The sequence below is a fragment of the Tachyglossus aculeatus genome, chromosome X4 (genome assembly GCF_015852505.1).
Source record: "Tachyglossus aculeatus isolate mTacAcu1 chromosome X4, mTacAcu1.pri, whole genome shotgun sequence".
Taxonomy (NCBI): domain Eukaryota; kingdom Metazoa; phylum Chordata; class Mammalia; order Monotremata; family Tachyglossidae; genus Tachyglossus; species Tachyglossus aculeatus.
The window spans coordinates 22,632,783-22,645,641 of NC_052098.1; positions in this window are offsets into that span (position 1 = coordinate 22,632,783).

Consider the following 12,859-nt stretch of genomic DNA (forward strand, 5'->3'; position numbering starts at 1 on the left):
GTGTGTGTGTGTGTTTGTGCACATGTGTGAGGTTATGTAACAGTAGACAAAGGGATTAGGTTACCTTGGGTAGTAGTGTTAAAAAAATGTTTGTTATTTTTGGTTGTAAGGTAATAATTCAGAAAGATACATGATATTGACTGAATTCCTCCAGACTGACAATTGTTCCTTACTTTTGTTTATGGGTTTAAATGTTATTCAATTTGTGAAAAAGTCACATAAATTATAGTAGTGCACAGGCAGTATGAAACCACCAATTTACTTTCCTTCACAACAGTGTTAAATGTCAAGGTGTCAAGTTTTCCCTTCAGGTTTCATTGTCAAATGTAAATTATTGCTAATAAAATGCACCAGTGAAATTTCTGAACAACAAACAGCTTTGGAAAGCATTACTTTGTGAGGGCCGGTAGGATGCTTGAGATAATTTATGATACAAATATTTTTGAAAGCTGGCTGCTTGGGAGCTTGATTTCTAAATTCAAAATAAATGACTGGCTAAGTTTCATGTGTTCAACTCATCCTCCTTCAATTACAGTCAAGTATACTTGTAAGCACCTCATGGTTTGGATTGGATAGTTGAAATGCTCTTAAGAGGCCTCCAAGTTACCTTCTAAATATCTGGAAACTATTCAAGACATAGATAATGATGGTATTTGTTAAGTGCTTACTATGTGCAAAGCACTGTTTTAAGCACTGGGGGGATACAAGGTGAACAACTTGTCCCACGTGGGGCTCACAGTCTTAATCCCCATTTTACAGATGAGGTAACTGAGGCACAGAGAAGTTAAGTAACTTGCCCAAAGTCATACAGCTGACAATTGGTGGAACCAGGATTTAAACCTATGACCTCTGATTCCAAAGCCCAGGCTCTTTCCACTGAGCCATGCTGCTTCGAATGCTTAGAGAGTGTGAGACTTAAAAGGGTGTTTCCTCTTTAAAGATCTAGTCTATTTTGGGGGCTGTGGAGAGCTAAGTCATTTTTGAAAACATTAAAATCCTGATCAGATGGGTCAATTCACTATTTTTCCTAGGAGAGTTTCCTGGCTATAACAAAGCTAAGACACGAGAACAGACTAAACAGAAAAGTTGAAAGAGGCAAAAACAGTTCTGTACCATTAACATCAAAAATCTGAACAGAGGAGCCCTTCCTTTTCAGTTTGACTGGCAAGTGACAGACACTGGGAAGGTCAAGCTGAAGATATACCAACTGTCCTTATTGCTGCCTGCACTATGCCCATCTCTTGGTGGATTTATCCTTTTGTGAAGATCCATTCTGTGAAAATACCAAAAAAATTAGTAAATGTAAGCAAATCAGAAGGATGTGAAATTTGAGCAATCCTGCCTTCAAATTATTAAAGGGGAAAGCTCAAAGTGGGTGCATATTTCTTGAATACATAATGGACGCAGATGTAAATCTGAATAAGAAACTGCAAACCTATTTTGCTTAGCTGAAAAACTGCATTCTTTGCATGCAACAGTATCCATTTGTTGTGGCTAATAATGATGGTTGCATTGTATTGTATTGCTATTGTATTTATGCAGTCCCTATATTCACAAAGATCTGACTGCTTTACCAAATGGATTAGTTAACCTATTCCATGATTGTATCCATTTGGAAAATCAGGACACTGACATACAATCGGGGGAGCTTACCACACACCAAATGAAAGTCAACCACAGAATTGACAATAAAAGTATATCTTGTTTTCCAAATGAAGGAATGATCTCCCACCGAAATTAACCTCAGCATCTCAACACAGATAGGGGAAATAGTAGAGTGTCAGGGCTTCATTCATTCATTCTTTCCAAGAGCATGGGCTTGGGAGTCAGAGGATGTGGGTTCTAATCCCGGCTCTGCAACTTTTCTGCTGGGTGACCTTGGGCAATTCACTTAACTTCTCTGTGCCTCAGTTACCTCATCTGTAAAATGGGGATTAAGACTGTGAGCCCCCCGTGGGACAAAGTGATAACCTTGTATCTGTCCCAGTGCTTAGAACAGTGCTTGGTACTTAACAAATACCATATTATTATTATTGGTGAGCTTTGAGAGGGCAGTTCTGGGGGAGTGAAGGGGGCAGAAAACAGAATGGAGGGGTTCAAGAAAGAACTGGGGGAGAGGAAGAGGGGGTAGTGGGTGTAGACAACTTGTCAAGGAGTTTGGAGAGGAATAGTAGGAGAGCGATAAGGTGATAATTTGAGGGATCTGCGGAGTCAAGGGAGGGTTGGTTTTAGGATATGGGAGACATTAGCATGCTTAAAAGCAGAGGGAAAGAAGCCACTAGAGAATGAATTGTTGAAGATGTTGGTCAGGAAGGGAAGAAGAGAGGGGATAAGTGCTGTGATAAGGTGTGAAGGGATGCGTTCAGAGGTTCAGGTGGAGTAGTGGGATTTTGAGAGGTGGGAGATCTCCCCTTGAAATACTGCTGGTAAAGATGGGAAAGTTGAGGAAAGAGCAGGAGGAGAGGGGTACTGGAGAGTAGCAGGGGAGATTTAGGAAGATCCATAATTCATTCAATTCATTAATTCATCCAATCATATTTATTGAGTGCTTACTGTATGCAGAGCACTGTACTAAGCTCTTGGGAGAGTACAATACAACAATAAACAGGCACATTCCCTACACACAATGAGATTATAGTCTGGCGGGGGGGAAATCAGACATCAATACAAATAAATAAAACTACAGCTATGTACATAAGTGCTGTGGGGCTAAGAGGGGGAAGAGCAAAGGGAGCAAGTCAGGGTGATGCAGAAGTGAGTGGGAGATAAGGAAAAGTGGGACTTAGTTTGTGAAGGCCTCTTGGAGGAGATGTGCCTTCAAAAAGGCTTTGAAGGGGGAGAGAGTAATTGTCTGTTGGATTTCAGGAGGGAGGGCATTCCAGGCCAGAGGAAGGATGTGGGCTAGGGTCTGGTGGCAAGAGAGGCGAGAGCGAGGCACAGTGAGAAGGTTAGCACTAGAGGAGGGAAGAGTGAAGGCTGGGCTGTAATGGAGAGAAACAAGGTGATGGAGGAGGGGCCAGGGGGTGGAGTGCTTTAAAGCCAATGGTGAGGAGCTTTTGTTTGATGTGGAGGTCGATGGGCAACCACTGAAGTTTTTTGAGGAGTGGGGTGACATGTCCTGAACATTTCTGTAGAAAAATGATTCAGGCAGCAGAGTGAAGTATGGACTGGAGTGGGGAGAGACAGGAAGCTGGAGATCAGCAAGGAGGGTGATGCAGCAATCCAGGTGAGATAGGATGAGTGATTGTATTAACATGGTAGCAGTTTGGATAGAGAGGAAAGGGAGGATTTTAGCGTGAAGGTGAAACCTACAGGATTTACTGATGGATTGAATATGTGTGTTGAACGAGAGAGAAGAGTCAAGGATAATACCAAGGTCGTGGGCTTGTGAGACTGGTGAGAATGGTGGTGCCGTCTACAGTGAGGGGTAAGTCATGGGGAGGACAGCATTTGATTGGGAAGATAAGGAGCTCTGTTTTGGACATGTTAAGTTTGTGGTAATGGGATGACAGCCAGGTAGAGATGTCCTGAAGGCAGAAGGAGCTGTGATACTGGAGAGAGGGAGAGAGATAAGGGCTGAGGATGTAGATTTGGGTATCATCCACATACAGAGGGTGGTTGAAGCATAGAGCATGCCTGATGGTTTCAAATTTCTGAATAAAGCATGCAGCCAAGTCATTCGGGGGAAGAGATGGGGGAGGCAGGGAGATAGGGGGTTTGAGGAGTAAGTTAAACATCTGAAACAACTGGTGAAAGCATCTGTTATAGGAGACAATGACGATGGAGAATAATGTTGCCAGGCAGAGGAGAGGGCAGAATTAAAGCAGGCAAGGATGAGTTGAGGTGCACAAGGTCAGGCTTATATCTGGATTTCCCCAGCAGCGCTCTGCTGCTCATGCACAGAGATGCAAGCAGAGGAAGGGTCAGATTATCTTCTTGGAGCAGATGGGTGAAATTTTACTAAGGCCAGTCCAAAGAGGGGTAATAATAATATTTATGGTATTTATTAAGCGCTTACTATGTGCCAGGCACTGTTCCATGTGCTGGAGTGGACACAAACAAGTCGGGTTGGACACAGTTCTGTCTTATGTGGGGATCACAGTCTCAATTCCCATTTTATAGATGAGGTAACTGAGGCACAAAGAAGTTACTTGACTTGCCCAAGGTCACACAGCAGGTAAGTGGCAGAACCCGAAATAGAACACATGACATTTCTGACTCCTCTATCCTCTAAACCATGCTGTGGGTTTAAGCAGCAGGGATTTGATGTCATTTATGTGGACTATTTTAATAATAATAATAATAATAATTTGGTTTTTTCAGTGCCTACTATGTGCCAAGCACTGTTCTAAGCACTGGTGTAGATCCAAGGTCATCGGGTTGTCCCATTTGGGGCTCACAGTCTTAATCCCCATTTTACAGATGAGGTAACTGAGGTACAGAGAAGCGAAGTGACTTGCCCAAAGTCACCCAGCTGACAAGTGGCAGAGCTGGGATTAGAACCCACGACCTCCGACTCCCAAGCCCGTGCTCTTTCCACTAAGCCACGCTGCTAATTTTGTGGGTTCAATATAATATTAATAGGTTCTGAAAATAATTTTTAAGACCGTTGCAGCGAGCAAGCCTGCATTGCTAGACCAGGTATAATTGAAAATGGCTCTTCTACCTGCCCATGCTTGGAAGAGCACTTAGCAAACATCCTCTCAGGGCTCAAGTAGAGAACTGAACTTTATGAATACAACTCATATATTCTGTTACACTGCAGCAGACCTGCAGTGTGCTGCAGCCTATCAGTAAAATCTCTGCCACACAATATATTGCCTGGTGTCTCTCTATATCAGTACACTGCAGCATTAGAAAGCTGCATATGCTAAGTGCCCTTCATTCGAATGAATACTGAAAGTGTAGGTTTCCATCACTTTAAAAGTTTGTGTTCTCTGTATGGACTTTCAAACATGTATAAAATACGTATGTATATGTAACATATATAAACATATAAAAAACATATTCCAGAATTACATGCCTTGGGAAAAAGGACAAGGGAACCCAGTTACATTGCAAGAACTGCAAATATTTCTTGGGGTGAATTTATCCAGTTGAAGTTTTCGTTAGATGCACATATGCACACACCAGCACACAGTTCATTCATTCATTCGATCGTATTTATTGAGGGCTTACTGTGTGCAGAGCACTGTACTAAGCACTTGTAGATGATGCTAGTGAAGCTACTCTAGAAGCCTAATGTGCTTTCTGTGATAGGTCCAAGCTTCATAGCCATGTAGAAAGTAATGATTCCGATACAGCTCTGTACACCTTCAGTTCGGTATGTCCTGTTGTCATCACACTCCTTCTGTCAATATCGCAAAAGTCATACTGACATTCTTGATTAGGTTTTTTATTTTTTTTTATCTACACTGATTGGTGGATGGTGAATTATTTTTAGTAGAATACAGTGAGGTCGCTAAGCTTCATCATCATCATCATCATCAATCGCATTTATTGAGTGCTTACTATGTGCAGAGCACTGTACTAAGCGCTTGGGAAGTACAAATTGGCAACATATAGAGACAGTCCCTACCCAACAGTGGGCTCACGGTCTAAAAGGGGGAGACAGAGAACAAAACCAAACATACTAACAAAATAAAATAAATAGAATAGAATAAAATAAATAGAATAGTGTTATCATTGACAATATTTGATTAGTGAAGGGCTTCCTGGGTGTACTGACATAAGACAATCTTGGGCTTCTTCAGGCTTTTTGATATACTGTCTACTGATATACCAATAAATATACATATACATATATATCACCTATTTATATATTATATATAATTATGCTATATATACTATATCCCTGTGTGTATATATATATATATATATATATATATATATATATATATAATGGACTCAAAAATATGGGTATTGATATATACATATATATATATATATATATATACACATCAAAGAACTGTGTGATAAAGCAATCCTTTAAGTATGCTGTCCTTTGGGTTAAAAGCTGCCAGCACTCTCATGGATGTGGAGGAGACTGATAAGGCAAATAGGTGACAGACAATCCCTTTCTCATTATGTGAACTGTTGCAATTTTTCTCCCCAGTGCCAGACCCTTTGGGTGATATGCTCGTCCTGAAAACTCTGCTCTGATTGTTACATGCTAGGGTGACCTGTCTTCAGCCTCCAATAAGCCCACTCTATGCCACCTCATTTGATGGTTTACTTAATTGTGTTTTACAGTGCGTTTATGTCCATCCTGTTTCAGGCTTCAAATTTTCAGCTCATTATACTGCAGCTATTTGGGTATCCAGCAATGTATTTTAGGGTTCCTGCTGCTAGGAGAAGCCTAAAGGTCTACTGGATAGAGAACTCCTGGATACTTGGGTTCTAACTGCACTGTCCAAGCCCACTGGGTTTTTTTTATCCATCCCAGGATAAGGCAGGTTTCAGTGATCTTCCCCACTTGCCATGTCACTTTTTTCACTGAGAAATCATTGCCATCTAGACCATTTGATTTACTCAAAAGGCTCCTTCCAGGCAGTGGAACAAGAGGGATCCCCAAAGGTTTGGCCAGTTTCCTCTCCCTTTCATATTTTGCAATTGCTTGTTCCTTCCTTGAACTAGGATTTTTCCCTGATTAACCACAGAACACCCTGTTCAAATATAATTGGCTTTAATATTTGCATACAATGCATATTATCTTGTATTTATTTACATCAGCACTTAATTCAGTGCTTGACATGTAGTAAGCCCTTCACAAAACCTTGTTATTATTATTACTAGTATTAAACACATCTTTGTCATGTCAACATAAAAAGTAAATCCAATTAGAAGTACCTAGCCTTAGCCTTTATCTAGTTCCTACTACCGCAGTTACAAGTTAAACCATCTCCGCCTATCTCAAAGTATATACTTTCTACATCTAATACTTGTCAATCAATCAATCAATCGGTGGTATTCATTGAACTCTTTCTTAGTTCAAAGCACTGTATTAAGTACCCGGGAGAGTACAGTACAGTTTTTAGGTAAAAATTCCTGCTCTCAAGGAACATTCAGTCTAATGGGGGAAACAAGCATAAAAATAAAGTATAGGGAAGGGAAGCAGCCAAATATAAGGGTATGAACATAAGTACTTTAGGGGTGGGGATGAGGAACTACCTAAGTGCTAATGGGGTGGGGCTACGTACATGGAAGAGTCAGTCAACCAGTCAATCTATCGGATTTACTGAGTTCTTACTGTGTGCAGAGCACTGTAGCGAGCACATGGGAGAGTACAACATAACCAAAAACCCCCCAAAACAGACACATTCCCTACCCTCAATGAGCTTACAATCTAAAGGTGAAGACAGACATTAAGTTAAATAAATAGATTACAGATATGTACTTAAGTGCCTTGGGGCTGGGAGGGGAGCAAATCAGGGCAATGAAGAAGGGAGTGGGAGAAGAGGAAAGGAGGGCTTAGTCAGGAAAGAGGAAGTAGGGATAGAAAATAAGACGGGCAGATAAGAGTTTTGTCTGGCTAGGCTTCCTGGAGGAGATACGATTTCATTAGGACTTTGAAGAAGGAAAGAGCGATGGTCTGTCGGATATGTAGGGTAGAGAAATCCTGGCAGAAGGGAGGCCATGAGCAAGGGGTTGCTGTCAGGTGCGAGAGCAAGGAACAGTGAGCTAGTTGGTATTAGAGAAGTGAAGTGTGTGGGCTGGGTGGTAGTGGGAGAGGAATGGGGATAAGTAAGGGAGAGATACCTGACTGAGTGCCTTGAATCTGATGGTGAGGAGTTCCCACTTGATGTGGAGATAGATGAGCAACCATTGGATGTGCACAAAATTCATTTTTAGATAAATGATCCGGAAAGTAGAGTGAAATGTGGACTGGAGATGGGAGAGGTTGGAGGGAGGGAGATGAGCGAAAAGGTTGATGCAGTAGTCGAGGTGGGATATGACAAGTGTTTGAACCGGTGTGGTGGCGGTTCACATGGAGAGGACGGAGCAAATTCTGGAGTTGTTGCAGAGATTGAATCAGTGAGATTTAGTGAGTAACTGAATATGAAGGTTGAAGGAGATGAGTCAAGGATAGCACCCAGGTTGCAGATCTGTGGAACAGGAAGGATCGTGGTGTAGTCTACAGTGATGGGAAAGTCGAGGGGAGCAGAGAGTTTGGGAGGGAAGATGAGAAATTCAGCTTTTTGCCATCTTGAGTTCTAAGTGAAAAACAGCTAATTCCAGTTCAAGTGCCTTTATTCCCATTCCCTCCAGGAAGGTCCCAGTGTATGTTCTGTCAAAGGTCTGCCAATGAAACCATATTTTGTTTAGCTCTGACTCTTTTACCAAGTCTCAATTTGGCAATTTGTATCCTTTTGACTCCCTGAATAGACTGTAAACTTTATGATGATGATGAAGATAATAATAAGGATAGTAGCATTTATTAAGCACTTAGTATGTCCCTATCCCTGTTTTAAGATCTAGGATAGATACAGGATAATCAGGTTGGACACAGTCCCTGCCCAAGATGGGGCTCATAGTCTAAGTAGGAAGGAGATCAGGCATTTAATCCCCATTTTGCATATGAGGAATCCGAGACCCAAAGAAATTAAGAGACTTGGCCAAGGTCTCACAAAATCCAGGTCCTCTGATTCCTAGGCCTGTAGTCTTTCCACTAGGCCATGCTGCCTCCCATAACTTTTATTTCTATTGTATACCCCAAAGTACCAAGTAAAGGGCTCCAAACACGGTAGGTGCTCAGCAAATTCTGTTCAGGTGGATAATGTTGATGAAATTGCCCAGTATATAGTAGACACTAAAAAAAACAGCTAATGCTGATACATAGACAGGGCCAAATTACCACAGGGCCCTGTGATTCCAGGCTGAGAGGGGGCCCCGGTCACCCCCCCAAAAGCAGTCACAATGTAAAGAATCTTTTAAGAATACATGAAACTAGAAGGTGTACCTTTATATCCTGGAATAGATCAGAAATTGAAAGCTGAATTTTTCTCATCAAATCACACTAAAATACTACTCCTAAAAAAATAAACCCAGTGAGAAAAGCCACATCATTCTGATTCACTTCTTTTCCTCTCAGCCAATATGAACGAATCCTGTCTTTATTGTTATAACTACCCCTCCCTTCTAGAAAAATCTAGACCTCTGCTCTTCTTTACGTGGCATCACAAGATCCTTTCTATCAGATAGTCTACTCTAAATCAATTTAAACCCTAAAAGCAATGAGAAGTCATTCCTGGCTTTTGCATTACCTTGACAAGTTACCTAATGAGGGTCTTCATAAGTATTGCTAAATTGACTGTCCTTCACACCTGAGCTGTGGAAGTAATCCCTTTTGGGTGTGTCATGATAGGATTACATAACCCAAATTAGTGGGAAGAATGGTCATTGGGTACGTTCACCAAAAATCAATCCAGTCCCTACATGTCTTAAAAAACAAAACATAACTGGTTTGTTTAAATGTTGTATGTATATACAACCAAATATCTCTCCTCCTCTGCTCTTTTAACTCCCACAGCATTTTCTGTCTCACCAAAATTTTTCCTCTTTCAAAGTTATACTATCCCAGAAGATGCAGCTCATCATTTCGACCCATAAATTGCAATCCTGGGTGGTATTGCAGTCCATTGACTAAATTTATGAAGGTATAGCCTGATTGCATTTCTATCCTTTCCCTGGCCATCTGATTTAGATAATGCATCTATTGGCCGGGGGAGCGAAGAAGACAAGAATTATTTCATTTACACCCTGTATAGCCATTTGTTAGTAACTGGGGTAGGCTACATCAATTTAAAAAAACACAAAAAATGTAAAATGTAATAATAATTATAATGATCATGGCGTTTGTTAAGCGCTTACTATGTGCAAAGCACTGTTCTAAGTGCTGGGGAGGATACAAAGTGATCAGGTTGTCCCACGGGGGGCTCACAGTCTTCATCCCCATTTTACAGATGAGAAAACTGAGGCACAGAGAAGTTAGGTGACGTGTCCAAAGTCACACAGCTGACAATTGGTGGAGCCGGGATTTGAACCCATGACCTCTGACTCCCAAGCCCATGCTCCTTCCACTGAGCCACACTGCTTCTCAACATGGTATTTTCTGAACCCATATGAAACAGCAGAAGTATGGAAAGAGCATAGGCCTGGGCGTAAGAGTCCCTTGCTCTAATTTCAGCTCTGCCAACTGCCTGCGGTGTGATCTTGGGCAAATCATTTAACTTCCTTGTGCGTCACTTTTCTCATCTATAGAATAAGAATTTAATACCTCTTCTCCCTTCTACTTCGACTCTGAGTTCCATGTGAGGCAGGCACTTTGTCTGACCTGATTATCTTATCTGATTACCCTAGTGTTTAGTGCAGTAATTGCTACATAGTAAGATTGTTTATTATTATTATTGTGTCCAATTCAACTTTGAAAGACACCTGTAAAAGGCAAAACCTACCTTTTTATCATTAATTCCTTTTGTATTTAAGGACTTTCTATTCTTTGCTAGTAAACTATTTAGGCCTACTGTAAAGAACATAGAAGCCCTTTTCAATTTCAAAATATATGCCTTGGATTCACCTCAGTATTTATTTAGCAGTAGAAAACTATTATCATCTGACTTTTTTCCAGCGACATTATCTCATAAATAAACATCAAAGAAAAAAATAGTCTTTTAATTTATGGAGCATTCTTACAGTTTTAGTAATCCACATTTTTATGTCCTCTCATTCAGCTCCATTGATAAAATAATTTTCCTTTCTTATGAAATAGCTCTGTACCTTTCATTTAGCTTTGCCTCCATGATGAGGTGGGCCACCTGGTTATAAAGGAGCCTTTGATCAAACACTGTTCACGGGAAGCTGAAAAAGAAATGTCTTCAGAGCCAAGAGATGAATAGATGTTGAGCTTCTTCTGAGAAAATATCCTATCTGGAGAAAGAAGATTGTGGCTGTTTACTACTGCAATCATGATATACAGTAAGGACTAGGAAAAAAAGTTATCATTCAGTTTTAATCAGGTTATTCAAAGAGAACAGCTGCAAGAAGAGATTGCTGTTTAGGCTGAAAATAAGATCGACTTTCTCCGAGGAAATATAATTCTGTGGGGTCATATATGAAAAATGGGTCCCTTCCCTGCCCTTTCAAGGAAAGAATGAAAATATGTTCAAACTGTTTTAACCTGTTTGGGGTCTGACTTCTTAAGAGGTAATATTGCTGTGTCATGGACTGCATATACTTCAGGAAAAAAGAAAGAGCAAAGGGTTTTATAGATAGATAGATAGATAGATGGATATCATCCCATATTAGAGTGGAGGCTCCTCATGGGCAGGGAATATTTCTTGTGCTTCTGATGAACTTTGCCAAGCACTTTGTACAATGCATTGTCACCAGAGGGTTGTGAATAAATATCATTACTACTACTAATACTAAGTTAAGGTTTGTTCAGATCTGCTAAAGAAGAGTATCTTTTTGGTTTAAATGGTGGTTTCTAATTGAATAAAGGTCATTTATGTAGAGAAGCTTGTTTAAATTGTTCAATTCTCTGAAATGTTGAACAGCAGTGGGTATGTTGAATGCAAATAACAATCAAAAAGTATTTGCAAGATAAATCCCACTCATACATTACAGCACCTGCTATGAAAATGGCATTGTCATGACATTCATTTTCATTTCTGATGATCAAAAACATGGTTTCATTCATGATTTCTGGTTGAAGAGGGTAAACTGTGAAAACAATAAAGGCCCAGAAAATGATAATAATGTTTTCATTAACATCAGTCAAACTCAGGGTTATTTAAAATGTCAATATTCATTGGCAACATCAAGTCAAAGCCTGGTTATAATGCCACAGCTGTTTATAGTCCTTTACACTATGATCAGATTTGATTAGCCAAAAAAATGGAAATATAATGGGCATCTTCCTCTTCATTTCATGTGAAACAGATAAAAATCAGATTAGCCGCTGTTGGTACACCTGATTAGCCCCATAGACTAGCAGTTTTCACCAAAAGGCAAAAAGATGATATCATAAAGTATAACAAAAATTTCCTAAGTGTAATTTTCTCCAGTCTAGGCACTACAAAATGCAGGAAGCCTCAAAAGGGATGATAGAAGTAGTATTATTATCTACCTTATCATTAGCTGTTGCTTATAGTTGAGCACACAGGTACAGCTCCGGTTGGCCATACTTGGCACACAACCATGTGTTTCTTCTTCCCCAAATCATGCAACTTTATGGTTTGTTATCTGTCTTGTTTTCTTGCAGTTTCAATTCACTTCCCAAGACCTAGTTAGGGGGCCCAGACACTTGCTAGAGGACATTAAAACAAATTTAAGCCTGTTTCACCAGGTAGTTTAACCACCAGCCTAAGGTTAAAGGATGCAGTTGAACATTTGTCCCTTTGACAATTCTGCTTTTGGTTACTAATAATAATAATGATGGTATTTGTTAAGCACTTACTATGTGCCAAGCACTGTTCTGGTTCTGCATCAAGGACAGGAACGCTGGGCAGCAGAAGGGTTCAAAGTTCTACAGCGCTTTCAGAAATGTTCATTTTGGCTGTGCTTCCAGGAAACACAACTGTCCTTCTAGACTGTGAGCCCGTTGTTGGGTAGGGATGGTCTCTATATGTTGCCAACTTGTACTTCCCAAGCGCTTAGTACAGTGCTCTGCACACAGTAAGTGCTCAATAAATACGATTGAATGAATGAATGAACTGTCAAGCCACAGGTGAGGAAGATAGCTAAGTCTGTAGGAGGGCCAGTGCACCCCAGATGCATATCCCTAGATGCATAGAGAAGCAGCATGGCTCAATGGAAAGAGCACGGGCTTTGGAGTCAGAGGTCATGGGTTCAAATCCCG